At 48.4% G+C, this 22,840-nt stretch overlaps 1 long non-coding RNA gene across 1 annotated transcript in view; it reads right to left on the bottom strand.

Annotated features, from left to right (window-relative positions):
• Nucleotides 1-1,114: 1,114 nt before the first annotated feature.
• LOC128933410 (uncharacterized) overlaps nt 1,115-22,840 on the bottom strand; it is a 214,442-nt gene continuing 192,716 nt past the window's right edge. The window contains exons 3-4 of the long non-coding RNA XR_008482779.1: nt 10,817-10,881; nt 1,115-1,144 (exon numbers count right to left, since the gene is read on the bottom strand). This is a non-coding gene — a long non-coding RNA (uncharacterized LOC128933410). The remainder of the gene's footprint in view (nt 1,145-10,816; nt 10,882-22,840) is intronic.

Here is a 22,840-nt window from a genome sequence, read left to right on the forward strand (position 1 = left end):
TGGATAGCCGAGGAAACTTCTGATGAGCCTCCGTTCCAATCAACTGGAATGCAAACTCACCTCCATCTCAGAGCCTCAGTGACCTCGGCCAGCCCCTTCCTCGCTTCCCTGGGTCACAATGACTTCCAGGCACAAGGATGCCAAGCAGGTTCTTGTCTTTTCTCTTGAGTGCCAACAGGTCAAATCTGTAGGCTTTGACATAACTAATTACCCTCTCTTTGAACTCTCCCAAGGACACTTTTAAAGAAAAGACACAAGATTGCTGCTACAGCCATGTGGGATCGGGAGGAAAGCAGCAAGGATCCCAGGCCAGCGGCGCGGCCGGGCAGTGTCACGTCCCTGCCGCCCTGTGACAGGGCGCACGGCTGCAGGGCCCCAGAGCCTGCAGGCCCTGGAGCTGCCGCACGGATGGACCCGGTTCCCTCCCCGGGTGCCCAGAGGGAAACCTGAGGGCAGGTGTCCACCCCGAGGGTGCACCCAGAGCCCCGGGCACGGATGGAGTCACTGGCCGCTCTCTGGGGACGAGACCCTCCCTGCAGGTGACGCTGCCTTGCCCTCTCCCTCCCTGTGGCACAGGCACCTCCAGGCTCCATGACCAGCCTCCTTCCGTCAGCATCCAGGTGCTGTGTCGGAGCCAGAGGGGTCGAGGCTTTCCAGAACCATAGCGTCCTTTAGGCTGCAAAAGCCTTCTAAGGCCATCGAGCCCAGCTGCTGCCCCAGCACTGCCAAGCCCCCACCCAAATCAGGTCCCTAAACACCACATCTTGCCATGCTTCAAATGTCTCCAGCAATGGGGACTGCCCTGGGCAGCCCGCTCCTACGCCTGACCACCCTTTCAGTGAACAAATTGGTCCTCAAAGCCAATCTGAGCCTTCCCTGCTGCAACTTGAGGCCATTTCCTTTTGTCACGGCACTTCTTACCGGGGAGATCTCGGCACTTCAACCTTACCTGCTCCTTCCCTAGGAGCTCTCTGGCTTGCCTGCATGAGAGGAGAAACACTCCCAGCACAGGAACGGCAGCTCAGCAGGTCCCACACCGACGCAGGGGAGCAGCTGTCCTCACCACAGCTCCCGTGTCAGCTCTCACAGATCGGCTCTGCTCTGCCTCCCGGGGGCAGATCTCTGCTCAGCGCTTCAGAATTGCCTGTTTGGAGGAGGGGGAAAAAACAGCTTAGCCAAGATTTTTATCCAGACTTATCTGATGTCTTTGCCTGCTTTGCCTCTTCCTGACTTCCTCCTGCTAAGAAAACAGCTGCCTTCGGACTTCTAGGGGCAACTGCCACGTAATGCTTGAAAAGGACCTACAGAAAAGTGCCTCATTTTTCAAGACTCAGCCAAGAAGACAGACAACTGCACCTTCTCCATCCCCACTGCCTGCAGAGCTGCCAGGCACCAGGCCAGCTCTGCTCCTGCTTCCAGTTGTTCCCAACCCTGCTGCAAGAACTGAAGGCTGCTTTGGCGTTCCATTGCTCCGCTCCTCCCAAAAAAGATCTTTCAGTGCCGTTCTCCCTCCACGGGAAGGGCCCTTCTGCCTCACACGCTCGGTGACACGAGGCTGCGCCAAGCTGCAGCAGCCTCTGCTCCAGCTGGGAAGGGCTTTCTTCCTCCTCTGGCAACTGGCTGGCACAGGTTGCTCACACATGCTGGGGCTGCCCCATCCCTGGAAGTGTTCCAAGGCCCATTGGTGCTCTGGGATCAGGCTCAGAGCGACCTGGTCCATGGAACCGTGTCCCTGCCCACGGCAGCAGGCTCCGAACGAGGTGATCTTTAGAGCCCCTTCCAACCTGAATTATTCCATGACTCTGTGAACTCAAAAAACTCGGGGAATAAATCTGTAAAGTCACTAAATACATAAAAGCATATCCCCATCAGCATAATTTTCAATGAAAAGTATATCTACAAACAGGGAGAAATATTCTATGTATTTGCTCTTGCTACCTTTCAGGCGTAATTTCAGCTATCTCTTCCAGTTTTAAAATATTCTCTTTTGAAATAATAAGCGGTGTTCAAATTTTAGCATTTTTACACTAGTGCAGCAGCAAAAATTGCTGACAATCAGGCCGTGTCATTCTTTATGGAGCAGAGCCATCGTGACAGCATTCCTGGGACAGAAATTTTACAGGACGTCACTCCACAGAGAGCACCAAAATCCATATCAGCTGGCAGTTCTGCTCCTCCACATCAGAAAGCTAAACTAGGACAAGACAGCCTCGGGATTCACGAATGGCAAGGCAATAAGAGACACGCCTTAATAATACCATTACAATTTCCACAGATCTGCCACCTGATCTGCGACAGCACAGCACCCTGGCCCAGAGGAAGGTGAGCCTGCCCAGGACAGGGGTGGAACTAGGTCGTTTTCAACATCTCTTCCACCCCAAACCATTCTGCCGTGTGATGACACAGGAGAGTTGTAAGGGAGAAGAAGGATGAATTCCTTTGGGGAAGGATCATTGTTTGCCTCTCTAGTAGCAGGCTTTGCTGGCAGGATTGTTTTGCTCTTGCACTGACCTTGGCTGAAGGTGCTTCACCCTGCAGAGAGCGGTGACAGCCTGCTGCACACGCTGTTCTTGGGCAGAGCGCACGGAGCCAGAGGGCAAAGAGCCCCCAGCAGGTCCGTGACAGGAGCGGATGCTCCTCCCCACCTTTGGAAATATCCATTAGGGATTTTTCCAGCAGATGGCAACAGCAGACCGGCGTGGACTGCAAGGGCAGACTCTGCGGGCTGCCTGAAACCTGGCTGGGCTCCACCCAAAGCACCTCTCGGGGTCTGCTCCTCCCGCTCCTGGCATTGAGCCTGGCTGGCAGCCCGGGGCATGGTTACTGGAGTACAGAATAAATCAGTGCTGCAGGAAACTGCACAACAAGCTCTGCGGCTCTTGCTGTGTGTGCAGGCCTTAAAACACACCTGGTGCATTTGGAACAGATGAAAATTATGGCTCCCCCTGAATAAACATGATTTCTCTCCTAGATATCATTTTGAAAAATAATACTTCAAGGGGTGATCAGAATGGGAGCGCAGACAAACACCAAGAATAAAAACTACAGCGTTTGATGCTTTATCAAAAGGTGTGCCTGCCCTACCGTGTCGGGAAGCTGGACTGCTGGACCCAACTTTGCAGCACATTCTTGTCATTGCTTCTGAGCCACCTTCACCAGCTGCTCTCGTGGCATTTGCCGTGCCATTTGCAAATTACAATACGAGCGAACCTGGAAGGCAAAACACAAGATAAATTTACAGCTGGACGGTCAAATCTTTTTCTCCAAAATGCAATCAATGTACAGCTTTCCCCTTAAGCTGAAGTACAGGCCAAATTCATAGAATCACTCGGGTGAGAGAAGCCCTTCAGGCAGTGAAAACGAGCATTTAGGTGTGGTATGAAGCTTGGGGAGCCCTGAAGAGGCTGTCAAAGTCGATATCAATTGGAAATTACAAATAAAAAATGGGAGGAATGAATTTACAATGAATCCAGTGCGGAAACGCCGCAAGGGACAGCTTGCAGGGGAGATGCCTGAAAGCCAAAGCTGTGCTTCAGTGGCATCTGAGGTGGCAATTTTGCAGAGTGCCTGTACACAAGTTTCTTTTCACTGCGAGCAGTGAGCAGCGGCTCAGAAGACCTGGCTGTAAAAAACACAGGTTATTGTCCCCAAGCACATGCCAGTGGTCTGGAAAAGGGTGACACTCGTTGACATGACTGTTGTGATTGCTCAAGGGGAGAGCTCCTCAGTCCTCCTCACTTCACCGATGCTCCCCGTTGGGGCGCAGGTGAATGGCACCACTGGGCTGTGCTTCACCTCCCTGGGTATATTCTGTGCAGGGAACTGCAGTGCCATTGCAACTTTTCTGCTCTCACATCATTCTTCCAGAGAAAGACAGTACCTTGAAGGGAAAAGTGCCCTGTCCCTGTCCCACTTCCTTTGTCACTTGTGCTAACCCACAGCACACACTCCCTGCACATGTTATCTGAATGTTAACTCTGTTTACAAGTGCTGTGAATAAACCCCAATCCAACTGACAAAGTTCCTCTTTGCTCACATTTCAATACAAGGCTGGAACTATCACCTTGCAAAGAACTCTCCTCTACCAGTGCTAGATGCAAAACCAAAAAGCAAACCTAGGAATGCCTGCCACACTCCAGCACACGAAGCTGCTGCTGCTGCTGCTTTTAATGGCTTAGCCTGAGGGCTTTGCTGCTCTTCCTTTGCTCTGCTAATGGGAAGGACTGGGAGACCTCTTTGAACTAGCTACACATACCAAAGACTGAATAAACAAGTATTCTTCATCCCATTTCTCTTAAGAGTTTGTCCTGACAGATGTCTTCTCCCTCCTGAGGTGTGGATTATAGTTTGTGTTTCCCTTTTTTTCCCCCTTTAGCCCTTGAAGCATTTCACACCCTGCTGGGCAAATGCCCAGAAGTAATCAGACTGACTGAACACGGGGAAACGCAGACAAAAGAAAAGGCTGGAAGCTACTGTTCTTCTCCCAGCTGGCACGGCCAGCTCCTGAGGGCTCAGCCACCACAGCCCACGTTTGTGACAGTACCTGTACGCTCTGGGTGTGTGCAGCCCTTCCGTCGTGCGGCAGCCTGGAGCTGCAGGCTCAGATATCCACCGCGAGCTCCTGGATCCTCCAGGACAAAGCCAGCTCTCCCTGCTGCTCCCGTGTTGCGCTGCCTGTGGAGCAGGGAGGGAAGGAGAGGCACACAGGTTAGCACAGTGGCAGTGCACGAGCTGCCAGGCGTCACCCATCTGACCCGCACCAAAGAGGAAATCTTAATTTTCAGAACTTCCCATCATGCCACACAAGACACTGAAGCCGTCCAAATCTGGAAGGGATAGCCTGGCATGATGCCTCCCCCAGGTCATATCTTACATCAAGAGTTCTTTTCCTCCTGCACAAGGCTCTATATCCTACTTGGACAGATATACAAATATCTATAGAAACTACAGATATTCAATAAGCCATCTTAAATCATAACAGCCAGGCCTCTGTACGACCGTGCTTAACTCCTGCTCAGCTCACGCCATCTCCCCGTTCCTCAGGCATCAGAAACCACTGAAACTCCCGTGTTTTCCTGGGGGCTGCCTGCCTGCAGCTGCCCTCCTCTCACCAACGGGGCCACCTGCCAGGCTCCCCAGGGCACAGCAGCCTCCAAGGGGAGCATTCGTCTGTTTGAGAGGTGATGGAAAGCCTGGGGAAAAAAAAAGCTCAGCGACACTGTGGCTCTGAAGGTGCAAGAATCATTACCCTGGAGACGTGCAGCTCACCTGGTTCATGCTGAGCACGCTCCCTGCTCGCTTCACCTGAGCGTTCAGCTGGAGAGATCCATTTCCACGCGCTGGGCTGGGTCCGTCTCCGTCCCTGCTGCGAGAAGGTGTTCGGGGGAATGCCGCTGCCCGCTCAGCAGACGCTTCACGCACTCTGCCAGCAGCAGGGGCAGCCTTTGAGGCCACACCAGCCTGGCACAGAGTCACTGAGCCATTCTGACTGTGTTAACAGCACCACGGATGAATCCCCATACCCTCGGGCCTTCATTCTCCGGCACCCCGAGCCCCGCGGCTGCGCGGCAAAGAAGGAAAGCGGGCACCGGAAGAGAGGAGCGAGAGCAGGGCATGACAAAGGGCGGCGAGGGAGGGCGGGCTGTGCAGGAAAGCGGCACGGGAAGGGAAAGCCCGGGAGGGGGGGTAGAGGGAGGGTGGACAGAGGAGGCAGAAACGGGGAAGAGAAAGGGAGTAGCGGGGAAGGGGCTGGACAGGAAGGAGCCGGGCTTGTGGGGGCAGAGGGAATGGGGGAAAGGGAGCGAGAGAAGGCGAATACGGGGAGAAGGAAGGAGGGCGAGAGAGAGGGACAGGCGGGGAAGCCTCACAGAGCCCCGGCTGCACCCCGAGCCCGGCCCGGCGCCTCGCCCTGCCCGGGAGGCTGCGCTCGGGGGAGCTGGGCTCGCTCCGGAGTCACTCGGCTCCAGTCGGCTCTTCGGCTAAACTCGGCTACTGTCGGCTAAACTCGGCTATTGTCGGCCGCATTCGGCTGCATTCGTCCCTTCGGCGCGCTTCGGCCCAACTCGGAGCCGCTCTCTGCGCGTTCGGCTGAGCTCGGCTCGGCTCGCCTCCCCCGACGGCGGGCAAGCGGCGCCGCCTCACGTTAAACTCGCCCGACTCGGGGCGCTCCTGCTGCCGCGTCCCGCGGGCGGCCCGGCCTTCGTACCGACACGACCGGGAGCGCGGGGTGGCACAGGAGCTCATTGGGCTGTGCTAATTAGCACTCGCGCTAATTAGCGCGCACGAGAGCGGCGGGCTCGGTTCGGCCGAGCTCGGCTCCGTTCAGGCAGCCTCGCAAGCCTGGCCTCGGTTCGCTCGAGCCCCTCAGGTTCGGCCGGTCTCGCCTTGGTTCGGCTGAGCTCGTTCCATTCGGCCCAAGGCGGCGTCGTTCAGTCGTGTTCTTATAAATACCTTTCTTTATCGACTGTATATTTCTATATTTAGATTTATACTTCCATAATACTTCTATGATTCCAAATAAAACCCCCGTCTCTAACCAAATAAACACAAAAAAAGCCTTCTTTTGAACGATATTGAAATATTTTTATACTTTTGTATAATTATATTCACATTTATATTTATAGTTTCTTTTGATGCATTATATTCATAATTATATATAATAGATACAAAATTCTAGGAAAGTATTTACTAATTTTTTCTTATAGGTTTAAATTTTATATATATCTGTATATATTTCTATTTCTATACTTAGATTTCTCCCTTTATATTATTTGTAGCTATAATTTTTACAATCAAAACACTGCCTATTGACAAATGAAAAAACCCACTTTGTTTAACTATATTAAAAAATATTTTCATGCTTATAATTGTCATATTTATATTTATAATTTGTTCAGTATTACATGAGAACATACCTGCTCCTGCACTGCAGCGGGGCTCCCGCTCCTGGGGACCTTGGGGTGCCCCAATGGCATCAGAGCCCCGCGTCTTCATCCCCTTCTCCTCTATTTAGAAACTACACTGGAACTTTTTTCTGGAAACAAAGACATTACCTAAATCCTCTCTCCGTGTCCCAGACAGATGCATATTCAGTTATTAGTTGGCTGGGCAGCAGTTTCTTAAATAGAATGATAAACAAGATGTGAACATTTTAGCTACAAGCAAATAGGCAAATCTGAACAAGGTACTGGTGGCCAACACCAACCACCAAAGTGATTTTGAAGGAATTTTTTAAACAATAAAATAATGATACCACAAAAATTAAGCAAAAAGCTAACTACTGGCTAAGAAAGAAGGAAAAATTAACTTTTGACAGCAACAACGTTCCAACCACACAGGCTTTTTCCCCATGTCATACCTTGTAACTACGTCTCTTGGCAATTCTCATCATGTATCCCAAAAGGAATAAATACCTCAGAGCGTCCTAAAGCAAAAAGCAGCACACGTGAGCCCCTCACACTCCCGGGAGGCCGGCACAGCGTGCACTGAGTCTGCAACAAATTCTGCTCACTGAGGGTCTGCAAACAAAGGTTCAACTGATGAACTGACCTGATTTTAAAGAGAGGTTTTCTAAGCGCTGAAGCACAAAAAAGAACAAGCAGAAACAATTCTTAAAAAAAAACCTGCAAGTTTCGTTTAGCATATATGCGACTGATTTCCACCCTGTGGCTTCTCACTGGGATTCGTCTGCAGGTTCAGGAAGATGACAATGCACACTCTGCCTTCCCTGAGCCCCCCACGGCAGCGGAGCGCTGCTCCGTGCGCTCAGATCATCGGGAACTGGATTACACGTGCCCGGATGGACCGGAACTGCTCTGCTGCAGATTCAGGAGACGATGGCAGAGAGGGGCTGGCCGAGGCGTCGTCCCAATTCCGTTCCTGTGTGACGAGGAGCGGTTTGTTCCCAGCAGCTGCAACAATCCCCAGCTCGCTTCCGTGGTGAGTGCCGATGGCACACAAACGGCAGCCCGAGGAAATCGTGTTCTGGGCTCTAAGTGGTTGGGACAGGGTCCGATTTTTTGTTTTGTATCTGTATGACGATTAGTACGACAGGGCCCTGACCGATGACGTGGCAGCACAGAATTAAAAGCTCCTCAATAGGATTACATCGGCTTCGAGGAAAAGACAAAAGCCTAGGACCATTCTGAAATCTACTTTTAATCCCGAGCACACGGATTGTCACCATGCTGCACCTTCCAGCTTTTCAAAGCAGCTTACTTCTGAAGACCAGGAAACACTGATTTCTACAGAAACAATGGGCAACCCCCAGGCTAATCTCAGCACTACTGTTTAATAGGGGACCTGCCAGCGTGCCAGTCCAGCCTCAAGTGTGCTTTACTTCAGTCTAACATCCCCACAAAATTCTTCTCACGTCTCCCAACCCTGAAATCTTATTTTCCCCTAAAGCTTCTCATCATTAGCAATTTCCAAGTAACATGTTTTTTTTTACAGCATTCAAAAATGTCATGCTGGACTGTGCTAGAGAGTAATCTGCAAATATAAGCTTAGCAAAGTTTGAATTGACTTGTCCAGAGAAAAAACCTACAAGCGAACACCTACACCTGCCTACAAAGAGCTAACAAGCCCCTGGCAGCTGCCAGCATCAAAGCACAGTGGATGTTTCTAACACAGGGTAAGGATAACAATATCACCTTTTGTTCTCTCCAGCTTGTTTTCCCTGCAGTCATATTTCGCTTCTTATGATTTTTTTAGTCTCCGTATCTTCGTGGACAGCACCGAGCCTGAAGACAAGGATACGAGAGTCTTTCCCTGCCGTACGGAGAGAACCAGGAAAACAGTTAAAAAGAGAACAGGGTAGTTTGAAATTCATACTTGCAATGAGAAGCAGCGCCTAACCAACAGAACAAAAGTAAACAAAGCATGGCAGCTCCCTGGGGACAGAAGACTTACAAACTCTCCAGAATTTACAATTCTAGAGACCATCTCCTTTAGGACGGCAGCCAAGTGTCCCATGAGGTGGCGCTACACCAAAGAACAATCTGAGAGGTTCCAAAGAGCGAAATGCACAATATTTTGCAAAGACATAAAATCTTGCAAAACAACAAAAATACAACGGATGTAAACTACAGGGCAAGAGTACAAGTGTTCACTTTAAGAGCTGGAACCATCCAGGTGAGCACCTGATAACTGGATCCTCAGCAGAGTTTGAGCCCTTCAGGACACAGAAGGGTTTTCCCCAAAAATTTCACAGACTGAGTTTTGATAGAAGTACAGTTGCCACATCCTCAGAAACGTCACCCATTCTCCAGGTGTGTGGAGAGAACTGCAAATGGCTCTCACGTAGTTTGAGCTACTTCTGTAAGGTCTCGGGGTGAATTTCACCAGATGCAACCAAACTGGGCAACTCCCAGTGGGACAGAAGGAACCCAAAGCTTGGGTAAGCAGAGCTGCAGCACAGTGTAAAAAATAATAAACCATCCTTTTTTTTTCCTCTTGCTTTTGTTTTTTTCTTATTCAGATCAGCATAGCAATTAAAGAGAAAGTGAAAAACTCACCATTACTGAACATTTCATCATCTGCAGGCTGAGCATCCTTAGCATAGAGGACTCCAAAGTTAAAATTCACCGAGCCCTGCGAAATAAAACCAAATATTGTATGATAAACAGTCAGACAGCAAACATAAAAATTTGTTTCCTCTAAGGACTTTCAGGTATGTATGTATCTTTGCATACATCCTACACATTAGAACATACACTTTATACCATCACCTAATACATAATCATTTACCTTTAAATTTTGATAGTATAGCATGAATTTTTAACTTAAATTGGTGATCTATTATTATTAAGTTGGTGCTTAAAGTTATTTCTGCTGTCACGTTCAAAAAAACATTAATTTTTTTTACTGTAATGACCAATTGATTTCAAAGTCATCACAAGCCCATCAAAATACAAAGCTCTGTTCACTGGACGGGTCTGTGAGCTAGAAGTAGTTAGGCTTCTACTTCCCTCTTGTTCTTCCAGAACCAAGAAATCCTGTCAACAAAACCAGGATCTTTAGCCCACTGCTGTGAAAGATTCTACAAGGATGATGGTTTGATTTGTGTTTAGAAGTTTTGATTTGAAATGGCCAGTTCAATGGATAAAGACAGTTTAAGTAGTATTACATTACTGTTATTATTATTTCTATTATTATTTTTACTCTTACTACTACTATTATTATCACCTGTTACTGGAAGAAACAGACCAGTAGTACCTATACTTAATTACTTTTATTTCCAGAAAATAATAAAGAAAAAAGAACCAAACCAAAAAAAGTCACTTCCTACCTTTTCTATCAAGGGATGAAAAATTTCTCTTGGGCTCTCCTCCAATTTACTGTTAAATGCAATGTTCTGTGGAACTGCCATTTCTTTCCCAAAATACTAACTTCCAACACTTCCTGAACGTATTTTGTATTTTAAAACAACAGAAGTTAGTGAGACTCTGTGGAGGTCAGGTTTAAATTTCTTTCCTTCTAAAGCACAGAGTTCTGTTCCATCACCCCGCCCTTTGGCTCTACACTGAATCATGGTGAGCATTTGAGGAGTGCTCAATAACCAATTCTATTTCTCTCTTTTTCTAGTTCTCTCTATTCTTAAATAATTCAAGACAAGTCAAATGAAAAAGTTCAGCCTCAAAGTCACACTTTTTCCCTTTGTCTGGTCAAGAACAGGCTCTATGCTGCCTTCAACGATTAAGACTTGCAAAACCGGTTTTACAGGTTTATCATAAAACCCACAGAAGGCAAGCTCTGAATAACAGGAAAAGGTACACAGGCAAATATCTAAAGGGATCACTTCTTTGGAAATACATACCTTGATAGAGATCGCACTGAGAACCTTTCTGTGGGACTCTAAGGGAGACGTATTTTCTGAGTACCCTGTAAACAAGAAAAGCTACAATATATTACAGGACACCCCCACTTTTTCAACACATTCAAATAGGATTTTTAATAAAAACAATTCAGTTAAAAAAGAAGGAAGAAAACCAAGCTAATTTTACTCAGCTATATTTACTCCCGATTTAGATGAAAAAAAAAAAACCGCACAGGTGCTCGCCGTGCTCGCCCGGGGCGGCTCCTGCAGCTCCCGGCCCGCGGCAGCAAAGCACCGCCCCGCCCCCCGCCCCCGGCACCGCCGAGGGAGGCCGAGGAACCCCGCGGACGCTCCTTCCGCGCTGCTCGGCGCCGTGCGGGCGGCCGGACGGAGGCTTCGCCCGTCCAGCGTCGCCGCCCCGCGCGGGAGAGACGGCGGGAGCGGCCCGCGCACAGCCCCGCGCGCCCGCCTGGCCCGCCAGCCAGTCATGTGCCGCGTCAGCCGTTGCGTCACGCGCCGCGCCGGCAGCAGGGCCTGCCGGGAGTTGTAGTCTCGGGATGACAGCCACGGCTCCGTCCCCCAGCGCCGGGACCTGCAGTCCCTCCCGGGCATCAAACGGGACCTTCACCCCTGGGCGGGGAAGGACCTGAGGCACCACCGCTCCTCCCGAACGCCCTCTCTTTTTCCCTCCAACCCTTTTTTCTTTTTTCACTCTGTTTTTCACCCCTTCCCTTCCCTCTTGCTCTCCCGCTTCCTTTCCTTTCCTTTCCCTTCCCTTTCCCTTTCTTGTATTTCTGATCTTGGTTTACCTTTCTAGCTTTAGAATAAAAAAACAGCAGTAGAAACTATCAGGCTACCTGGGAGTAAAAAAAAAAAACTCCAAAACGAAAAGGATTTAAAGAAAACTATTTATTCCCTGGGAGCCTGAAATTTTCTACTGCTGCACGTGACATAGAGCTTTTATTCCTTCTTCTAGAGAGTTGATATTTTCTACTTACTTTATACAGCGCCCCCTGCCGTCTGTCCCGGAGCACTGCAGGCACAGCGATCCCTGCCGTCTGCACAGGCGCACTGCAGGCACAGCGCCCCCTGCTGTCTCCCTCGGAGCACTGCAGGCACAGCGATCCCTGCCCCCTGCACAGGCGCACTGCAGGCACAGCGCTGCGGCGTTGTTCGGTTCTGTTGAATGAAACTCGGCTGAATTCGGCTTGGTTCGGCTCTTGGTCTAAAGTCGTTTCAGTTCGGCTCTTCGGCCGAACTCGGCACGGTTCGACTAAACTCGGTCATATTGGGCACATTGTCTAAATGCGGCCAGTGTCGGCTACACTCGGCTATCGGTTCCAGTCGGCTATCATGGTCTCTTGGTGTAAACTGGGCGATTTTGGGCCGCCCTGGGCTCTTCGGTTCAAGTCGGCTGTTTTCGGCCACCCTCGGCTCTTCGGGTAAACTCGGCTATTTCCGGTTCCCTCGGCCCTTCGGGTCAACTCGGGTGTTTTCGGCCACCCTCGGCTCTTCGGCTCTTCGGAACAATTCGGCCCGGCTCGGCTCCCTCAGGGCGCGAAAGCGGCCGTCAGAGGACCCCGGCACAGCGAGGCGTTTAACCCACATGCCTGGCACAAACCCGCCAAACTACCCCGCCCGCGGCGCCGCTGAGCCCACAGCATGTGTCGGGTACACATGAAACGCCACAGAAAAATCCGTCGGAGCCGCCATGACGTCAGTATTCTGTGCAGGCAGTCCACTTACACCCACCCCGGTCCTCCACTTCCCCGCCCTTTTCGCCGCCATGCTGAGAAGGTCAATTAAAAGTCCGCGACACCCGTGACGCGCCACTCCCAAGGTGGCGGCCTCTCGGTGCAGGGCTGCAGTACCGCGCTCTGCCCACAAGGCGGCAGCACTGCCGCGCGCCCCAGCCGGGGGCGCAGCGCGCCTCGGGGCTCTGGGCAGGGAAGGCGGCGAAAAAGAACAGGGGCGGCCCCCGCCGAAAACTGCTCTGAAATAAATGCCCCAAAACAACGGGGAAGAGGAAAAATAAACTTCTGCCTCTAATCTAATAGGATAAAAGACAAAACAAAATACAACACACAAAAAAAACCCCAAAAACCCAACAATTTCTTTTAAAAAATATTTAAATGTTTTTTAAAAAGTTTTTTCCTATTAATATTCACATTCCTATTTACAATGTATATTGATGTACACTGTCCATTTATACATTTCTTTTTATAAATACATTTCTATTCCATATTGCATATATCCCTAAAACTTAAATTTATTTGTATATTTTTATACATATTTTTACATAGTAAGTATATATTTCTGTTACGATTTTTACTTCTGTAACACTTGCATTATTTAAAATAAAACCTTTGCCTCCATCCACATTAAAGCCAAAAAGAACCCCTTTCTTCTCAACTGTATTCAAATATTTTTTAAAATTCTAGTTTTCAGGTTCATATTCATATTTACGTTTAAAATGTACACTTATGTATACTGTTATTTGTATTCTTCATTACATCTCTTCCTATTATTGGTATTTCTTTATATTTTGTGTTTTTATATATATATTTATATCTCGATTGTATATCTCCATATTTAGAAATAAATAACAATAATATCTACATTCATATTATTTGAAATAAAAACCCTGCCTCTAACACAATAGGAATAAAAAAAACCCCAACCCTTTGTTGTAAACAATATTTAAATAGACTTTATCCTAAAGTTCAATTTTTATATTCATATTTGTATTTATAAGGTATATTAATGTCTATTGCTTACTTATACATTTATCTTTACCAATGTCAAGTTAAAAATAAATTTATATTCTATATGACATCTCATGCGAGTAGTTATTTATGAATTTTTATATATTTTTATTCATATTTTTTATATTGATTAAATATTTCTGCCTCAAGATTTTTACTTCTGGAACATTCAAAATAAAACCCCTGCCTCTACTTAAATAAAAGCCAAAACATTCCCTTTCTTTTAAGCTATATTCACATATTTTTATATTTATATTCCCATTTATAATTTATATTGCCGTATAATGTTATTTACATTCTACACTACAACTCTTCATATTACTTACATATATTTATATATAAATTTATATTCATATTTTAGCAATTTCTCCTTATATATGTATTACATATTTCTATCTTAAGATCCACATTTCTATATTACTTATATAATTTAAAATAAAACTCCTGCCTCTAACCAAATGAAAAGCAAGGACGCCCCTTTATTTGAACCAGATTTAAAAATGTAGGAAGTAAATTGATTTTTCAAAATTAAAATGATATTCATATGGATATTTTAATTTATTTTATTCATAGATATTATATATATTAGAGAGAATACCTTCTAAAATAATAATAGATATATATTTTCTGTATTATAGATTTCATTTATTTATATTTCTTTAAATAAATTGTTACAGAGATTTGCATTTGTATATATATTTGTATATCTGAATTGATATTTTATTTCTATCATTTATTTAAAAACCCCGGCCTATAACCTAATAAAACCCCCCAATTTATTTTAACTCTATTTAAATATTTTTATATTTACTATGTATATTTATATATCTTTGTGTATATATATATAAGAGACTATCATTTCTCTACATGAAAATGTTACAATTATATACCATATATTATAGTTTTATCTAAGTATCTGTTATCTATATTTATGTCTACCACTATAATTTCATATTTATTTTTAAATGTATATTTATTTCTATTTTCACCTCTATATTAAACCATAGAAGTTCATTAACCCGACACACCAGAACCTCTCCCAGTAATTCCCAAAACAGCACTCTGGTTCCATCCCCTCTGTGGGCCGTAGCCCTCCACTTATCGCTCGACATCAGGGGATGCTGGTCTCAGGTGCAAAGAAAGGCCACATCGGCACCTAGGAAAGCCCTGCTTGCACCGGGCTGGTGTCTCCCAGACAGCTGTATTAAAGAAAACCAAACATCAGTGTCTGGTCTTGGCACCACATCAGCCAAAACCCCACCACTCTGCTACTCACCGCGCTCCTAGGAAGGACCAGCACCTCCTAAACCTGACCCTCTGCCACACATGGAATGCATCTGCACCTGAAAGAAAGTTACAAAGTACATCAAACACCACCAGGATAACTCACAAGCTGCAAACACCTTATGTCAATCTAGGAATAGCATCTAGAGCCCATGTACACCCCACATTACAAATTTCAACTCCCCAGGCCTGTCCCATTGCAGCAGGCCTATTGCAGCAGGGCAAAACAGCTCTGGCACAAAAAAGTGCAGACACCCGTGACACAGAACGTGACAAACAGGGGGACACGAAACACGACACATCATGCTTGTGGTGAGGGCCTCGAGGGGAGAAGGCAAAAGGGACCCCAAAGACACACCAGGGAACACAGCACACCGGACAACAAGACACAGACCAGAGCTGTTCTGCACTGCCCGCCTGAAAGCTGCCATCAAAAGTAGAGCCTCTCCCTTTAGCCGTCCTAAGAGGCCCTTGGAGAAGATTGCTTTTCCCTCTGCTAATCTTTAAATCTGCCCCAAGAACTCCCAATCCACTACTCTCCCATCATCCCATCTCCAGGCCGTGGCCCCTGACTTATCTTTTGCATGATCAGTGATGGGAATCCACGTTGCACCTGAAATGAGTCTGCCTCGGAGGGCCTCGTGATGGCCTGTTAGCCTCTCAGTCAGCTACAATGAAGAAAACCAAAACCAAAGTATGAGTCCGGAGTTATGTGGGACAAATCCCACCAAGGCAGCTACTTGCCCTTTCCTGAGCGGGCCGGGCTCCTTCAGCCTCCAGCTTCATCCTGATTCCAAGGCTGTGGCCTTTATTAGGAGTGGCACCTGGGTTAGAGAAAGGCAAAGTTAAATGTCATTCCTGTGAGTGCAGCGGATGACCTTGTGTGCTGTAAGACATGTGAAAACCTCTGCTAGGCTTCTGAGAAGCCTTGTGTAGGGGGGCCCTCAAATAAACAAATAAACACCCTCTTTCACCCTGCTGCCTGCAAACCTCCCCCTGCCCACAATAACTCCTAACTGGATACCTGCTCACCCTCCCTCTCCTAGTCACAATCCTCAGCTCACCTGAAACCTCAATCTCAAACATCATCCTTCACACTGGGCACATGCCTCTTGTGACATGATGAATCTGCTGAACAATTTTTTTCTTGAGAGCTGAGTAATAAGAACTACTTCTCTCCACTGCTCACCTTGACTGCTGGTATCCAGATTTATTTCCTAAAAAGAAAGACAAAGAACAGAGCTGTAACAGAGTCACCATATACACTTCTGCTGCAGACACAAATGGGGCCTCACCTGCTCGGGGCAATCCCCTCACCAAGGATGGGGCCCTCAGGCACAGATTTAATCCATCTGAATCTGAAAAAAGTTAGGACAAGAGTCACACTGTTGCAGGATAAGCTAAGAGCTCCAGACATCCTGTGTCCATCTACAAATCCCATCTAGAGTCCAACTACATCTCACATGCCAAATTCCAAATCCCCGGGGCTTCTCCTATTGCACCAGGCAATGGCAGCAGGGCAGAGCAGCTCCAGCACAAATGTGTGCAGAAACCCGTGACACAGGACAGACAGGACAGGACGTGACAGACAACGGGGACACAACAGGAACAGAAACCTCTTGTCAAGGAAAATGGCTGCAAGGACTGAGAGAAGGCAAAAGAAGATGACCGAGGTGAGACTGATGGTGAGCTGTGAGGCTCAGAGAACCCTGGAGGAAGGAGATGCTCAACTGGATGATTTATTCCAAGAACAGCAAAGATGGATGCCCAGGAATCCAATCATCAGAATCCTCTCCCTGCCCTCACATTCTTTCAAGTCCAGTCCACCATAATGGATCCAGGTGGGTCATAGCTGTCCATACAGCTCAGAACAAGACCTGACAAGACAGCTGACTGGATGCTTCCAAAGAGAGAAGAGAGTCTGATTCCTGTCTGCGCTCCTGAGTCAAAAGTTCTATGGCCTGGGTGCCAGGCCAAGGAATGCAGAGACCACTGATGCTAACAATGATGCCAAGGTTTCTGACAGGCCCCTCAAAGGGCTAAGCTAAGAGACATGAGATATCCAGACAACACACAATAGACAAGTGACACGAGACACACTGGGACTGCTCTGCCCTGAGCAACTCAGCACTGTGATCAAATGTGAGACTTTGCTTTTATGGGGCCTAAGGGGCCACTTCATGAACACCCCCCACCTCCAAATTGGATTCAAAAACCCCTCCCAGTAATTCCCAAACCAGCACCCCGCTTTCATCCCCTCTGTGGTTCGTAGCCCTCTACTTATCTCTCAGACATCTGGGGATGCTGCTCCCTGTCAGGTGCAAAGAAAGGCCACCTCGTCAGCTGGGAAGGTCCTGCTGGCACCACACTGGTGTCTCCCAGACAGCTGTATTAAAGAAAACCAAACATCAGTGTCTGGTCTTGGCACCACATCGGCCAAAACCCCACCACTCTGCTACTCACCGCGCTCCTAGGAAGGCCCAACACCTCCTAACCCTGACCCTCTGCCACACATGGAATGCATCTGCACCTGAAAGAAAGTTAGAACATTTTTCAAACACCACCAGGATAACTCAAAAGCTGCAAACACCTTATGTCAATCTAGGAATAGCATCTAGAGCCCATGTACACCCCACATTACAAATTTCAACTCCCCAGGCCTGTCCCATTGCAGCAGGCCATGCAGCAGGGCAAAACAGCTCTGGCATAAATAAGTGCAGACACCCGTGACACAGAACGTGACAAACAGGGGGACACGAAACACGACACATCATGCTTGTGGTGAGGGCCTCGAGGGGAGAAGGCAAAAGGGATCCCAAAGACACACCAGGGAACACAGCACACCGGACAACAAGACACAGACCAGAGCTGTTCTGCACTGCCCGCCTGAAAGCTGCCATCAAAAGTAGAGCCTCTCCCTTTAGCCGTCCTAAGAGGCCCTTGGAGAAGATCGCTTTTCCCTCTGCTAATTTTTTAATCTGCCCCAAAAACTCCCAACCTGCTCCTACCCCATCATCCCATCTCCAGGCCGTGGCCCCCGACTTATCTTTTGCATGATCAGTGATGGGAATCCACGTTGCACCTGAAATGAGTCTGCCTCGGAGGGCCTCGTGATGGCCTGTCAGCCTCTCAGTCAGCTACAATGAAGAAAACCAAAACCAAAGTATGAGTCCGGAGTTACGTGGGACAAATCCCACCAAGGCGGCTACTTGCCCTCTCCTGAGTGGGCCTGGCTCCTTCAGCCTCCAGCTTCATCCTGATTCCAAGGCTGTGGCCTTTATTAGGAGTGGCACCTGGGTTAGAGAAAGGCAAAGTTAAATGGCATTCCTGTGAGTGCAGTGGATGACCTTGTGTGCTGTAAGACATGTGAAAACCTCTGCTAGGCTTCTGAGAAGCCTTGTGGTGGGGGGGCCCTCAAATAAACAAATAAACACCCTCTCTCACCCTGCTGCCTGCAAACCTCCCCCTGCCCACAATAACTCCTAACTGGATACCTGCTCACCCTCCCTCTCCTAGTCACAATCCTCAACTCACCTGAAACCTCAATCTCAAACATCATCCTTCATACTGGGCACATGCCTCTTGTGACATGATCAATCTGCCGAACAATTTTTTTCTTGAGAGCTGAGTAATAAGAACTACTTCTCTCCACTGCTCACCTTGGCTGCTGGTATCCAGATTTATTTCCTAAAAAGAAAGACAAAGAACAGAGCTGTAACAGAGTCACCATATACACTTCTGCTGCAGACACAAATGGGGCCTCACCTGCCCGGGGCAATCCCCTCACCAAGGATGGGGCCCTCAGGCACAGATTTAATCCATCTGAATCAAGTTAGGACAAGAGTCACACTGTTGCAGGATAAGTTAAGAGCTCCAGATATCCTGGGTCCATCTACAAATCCCATCTAGAGTCCAACTACACCCCACATTACAAATTCCAAATCCCCGGGGCTTCTCCTATTGCACCAGGCTATGGCAGCAGGGCAGAGCAGCTCCAGCACAAATGTGTGCAGACACCCGTGACACAGGACAGGACGTGACAGACAATGAGGACACAACACAGACACAAACCTCTTGGCAAGGAAAATGGCTGCAAGGACTGAGAGAATGCAAAAGGAGATGAGCAAGCTGAGACCGATGGTGAGCTGATGAGGCTCAGAGAATCCTGGAGAAAGAAGATGCTAACTGAATGATTGATTCCAAGAACAGCAAAGATGGATGCCTAGGAATCCTACGGTCAGAATCCTCTCCCTGCCCTCACATTCTTTCAAGTCCTAATCCACCATAATGGATCCAGGTGGGTCAGAGCTGTTCATACAGCTCAGAACAAGACCTGACAAGATATATGACTGGATGCTTCCAAAGAGAGAACTTTTGACTGGGGAGCTCAGACAGGTATCAGGAACACATCTATGGCCTGGGTGCCAGGCCAAGGAATGCAGAGATCACAGGTGCTAAGAATGATGCCAGAGTTTCTGACAGGTCCCTCAAAGGGCTAAGGTAAAAGACATAAGATACACAAACAACACATAATGCACAACAGACAAGTGACACAATACACACCGGGACTGCTCTGCCCTGCTGCACACCTCAGCAAAGTGATCAAAAGCGAGACTTGGCTTTTATGGGGCCTAAGGTGCCACGTCTTGGCTACCCTCGTCTCCAGAGCCAACTCAAACCCCCCACCCACCCTAGGGAGTCCTGACCCAGCACCCTGCTTCCATCCCTCTGTGGGCCGTAGCCCTCCACTTATCTCTCAGACATCAGGGGATGCTGGTCTCAGGTGCAAAGAAAGGCCACATCGGCACCTAGGAAAGCCCTGCTTGCACCGGGCTGGTGTCGCCCAGACAGCTGTATTAAAGAAAACCAAACATCAGTGTCTGGTCTTGGCACCAAATCAGCCAAAACCTCACCACTCTGCTACTCACCGCGCTCCTAGGAAGGCCCAGCACCTCCTAACCCTGACCCTCTGCCACACATGGAACGCATCTGCACCTGAAAGAAAGTTACAAAGTACATCAAACACCACCAGGATAACTCACAAGCTGCAAACACCTTATGTCAATCTAGGAATAGCATCTAGAGCCCATGTACACCCCACATTACAAATTTCAACTCCCCAGGCCTGTCCCATTGCAGCAGGCCTATTGCAGCAGGCCTATTGCAGCAGGGCAAAACAGCTCTGGCACAAATAAGTGCAGACACCCGTGACACAGAACGTGACAAACAGGGGGACACGAAACACGACACATCATGCTTGTGGTGAGGGCCTCGAGGGGAGAAGGCAAAAGGGACCCCAAAGACACACCAGGGAACACAGCACACCGGACAACAAGACACAGACCAGAGCTGTTCTGCACTGCCCGCCTGAAAGCTGCCATCAAAAGTAGAGCCTCTCCCTTTAGCCGTCCTAAGAGGCCCTTGGAGAAGATCGCTTTTCCCTCTGCTAATTTTTTAATCTGCCCCAAAAACTCCCAACCTGCTCCTACCCCATCATCCCATCTCCAGGCCGTGGCCCCCGACTTATCTTTTGCATGATCAGTGATGGGAATCCACGTTGCACCTGAAATGAGTCTGCCTCGGAGGGCCTCGTGATGGCCTGTCAGCCTCTCGGTCAGCTACAATGAAGAAAACCAAAACCAAAGTATGAGTCCGGAGTTATGTGGGACAAATCCCACCAAGGCGGCTACTTGCCCTCTCCTGAGTGTGCCGGGCTCCTTCAGCCTCCAGCTTCATCCTGATTCCAAGGCTGTGGCCTTTATTAGGAGTGGCACCTGGGTTAGAGAAAGGCAAAGTTAAATGGCATTCCTGTGAGTGCAGTGGATGACCTTGTGTGCTGCAAGACATGTGAAAACCTCTGCTAGGCTTCTGAGAAGCCTTGTGTAGGGGGGCCCTCAAATAAACAAATAAACACCCTCTCTCACCCTGCTGCCTGCAAACCTCCCCCTGCCCACAATAACTCCTAACTGGATACCTGCTCACCCTCCCTCTCCTAGTCACAATCCTCAACTCACCTGAAACCTCAATCTCAAACATCATCCTTCACACTGGGCACATGCCTTTTGTGACATGATGAATCTGCTGAACAATTTTTTTCTTGAGAGCTGAGTAATAAGAACTACTTCTCTCCACTGCTCACCTTGACTGCTGGTATCCAGATTTATTTCCTAAAAAGAAAGACAAAGAACAGAGCTGTAACAGAGTCACCATATACACTTCTGCTGCAGACACAAATGGGGCCTCACCTGCTCGGGGCAATCCCCTCACCAAGGATGGGGCCCTCAGGCACAGATTTAATCCATCTGAATCTGAAAAAAGTTAGGACAAGAGTCACACTGTTGCAGGATAAGCTAAGAGCTCCAGACATCCTGTGTCCATCTACAAATCCCATCTAGAGTCCAACTACGCCCCACATTACAAATTCCAAATCCCCGGGGCTTCTCCTATTGCACCAGGCAATGGCAGCAGGGCAGAGCAGCTCCAGCACAAATGTGTGCAGAAACCCGTGACACAGGACAGACAGGACAGGACGTGACAGACAACGGGGACACAACAGGAACAGAAACCTCTTGTCAAGGAAAATGGCTGCAAGGACTGAGAGAAGGCAAAAGAAGATGACCGAGGTGAGACTGATGGTGAGCTGTGAGGCTCAGAGAACCCTGGAGGAAGGAGATGCTCAACTGGATGATTTATTCCAAGAACAGCAAAGATGGATGCCCAGGAATCCAATCATCAGAATCCTCTCCCTGCCCTCACATTCTTTCAAGTCCAGTCCACCATAATGGATCCAGGTGGGTCATAGCTGTCCATACAGCTCAGAACAAGACCTGACAAGACAGCTGACTGGATGCTTCCAAAGAGAGAAGAGAGTCTGATTCCTGTCTGCGCTCCTGAGTCAAAAGTTCTATGGCCTGGGTGCCAGGCCAAGGAATGCAGAGACCACTGATGCTAACAATGATGCCAAGGTTTCTGACAGGCCCCTCAAAGGGCTAAGCTAAGAGACATGAGATATCCAGACAACACACAATAGACAAGTGACACGAGACACACCGGGACTGCTCTGCCCTGAGCAACTCAGCACTGTGATCAAATGTGAGACTTTGCTTTTATGGGGCCTAAGGGGCCACTTCATGAACACCCCCCACCTCCAAATTGGATTCAAAAACCCCTCCCAGTAATTCCCAAACCAGCACCCCGCTTTCATCCCCTCTGTGGTTCGTAGCCCTCTACTTATCTCTCAGACATCTGGGGATGCTGCTCCCTGTCAGGTGAAAAGAAAGGCCACCTCGTCAGCTGGGAAGGTCCTGCTGGCACCACACTGGTGTCTCCCAGACAGCTGTATTAAAGAAAACCAAACATCAGTGTCTGGTCTTGGCACCACATCGGCCAAAACCCCACCACTCTGCTACTCACCGCGCTCCTAGGAAGGCCCAACACCTCCTAACCCTGACCCTCTGCCACACATGGAATGCATCTGCACCTGAAAGAAAGTTAGAACATTTTTCAAACACCACCAGGGTAACTCACAAGCCGCAAACACCTTATGTCAATCTAGGAATAGCATCTAGAGCCCATGTACACCCCACATTACAAATTTCAACTCCCCAGGCCTGTCCCATTGCAGCAGGCCATGCAGCAGGGCAAAACAGCTCTGGCATAAATAAGTGCAGACACCCGTGACACAGAACGTGACAAACAGGGGGACACGAAACACGACACATCATGCTTGTGGTGAGGGCCTCGAGGGGAGAAGGCAAAAGGGATCCCAAAGACACACCAGGGAACACAGCACACCGGACAACAAGACACAGACCAGAGCTGTTCTGCACTGCCCGCCTGAAAGCTGCCATCAAAAGTAGAGCCTCTCCCTTTAGCCGTCCTAAGAGGCCCTTGGAGAAGATCGCTTTTCCCTCTGCTAATTTTTTAATCTGCCCCAAAAACTCCCAACCTGCTCCTACCCCATCATCCCATCTCC

This window comes from Melozone crissalis, unplaced genomic scaffold (assembly GCF_028551555.1).
Source record: "Melozone crissalis strain CALT ecotype California unplaced genomic scaffold, PUWL_Pcris_2 ptg000009l_1, whole genome shotgun sequence".
NCBI lineage: Eukaryota > Metazoa > Chordata > Aves > Passeriformes > Passerellidae > Melozone > Melozone crissalis.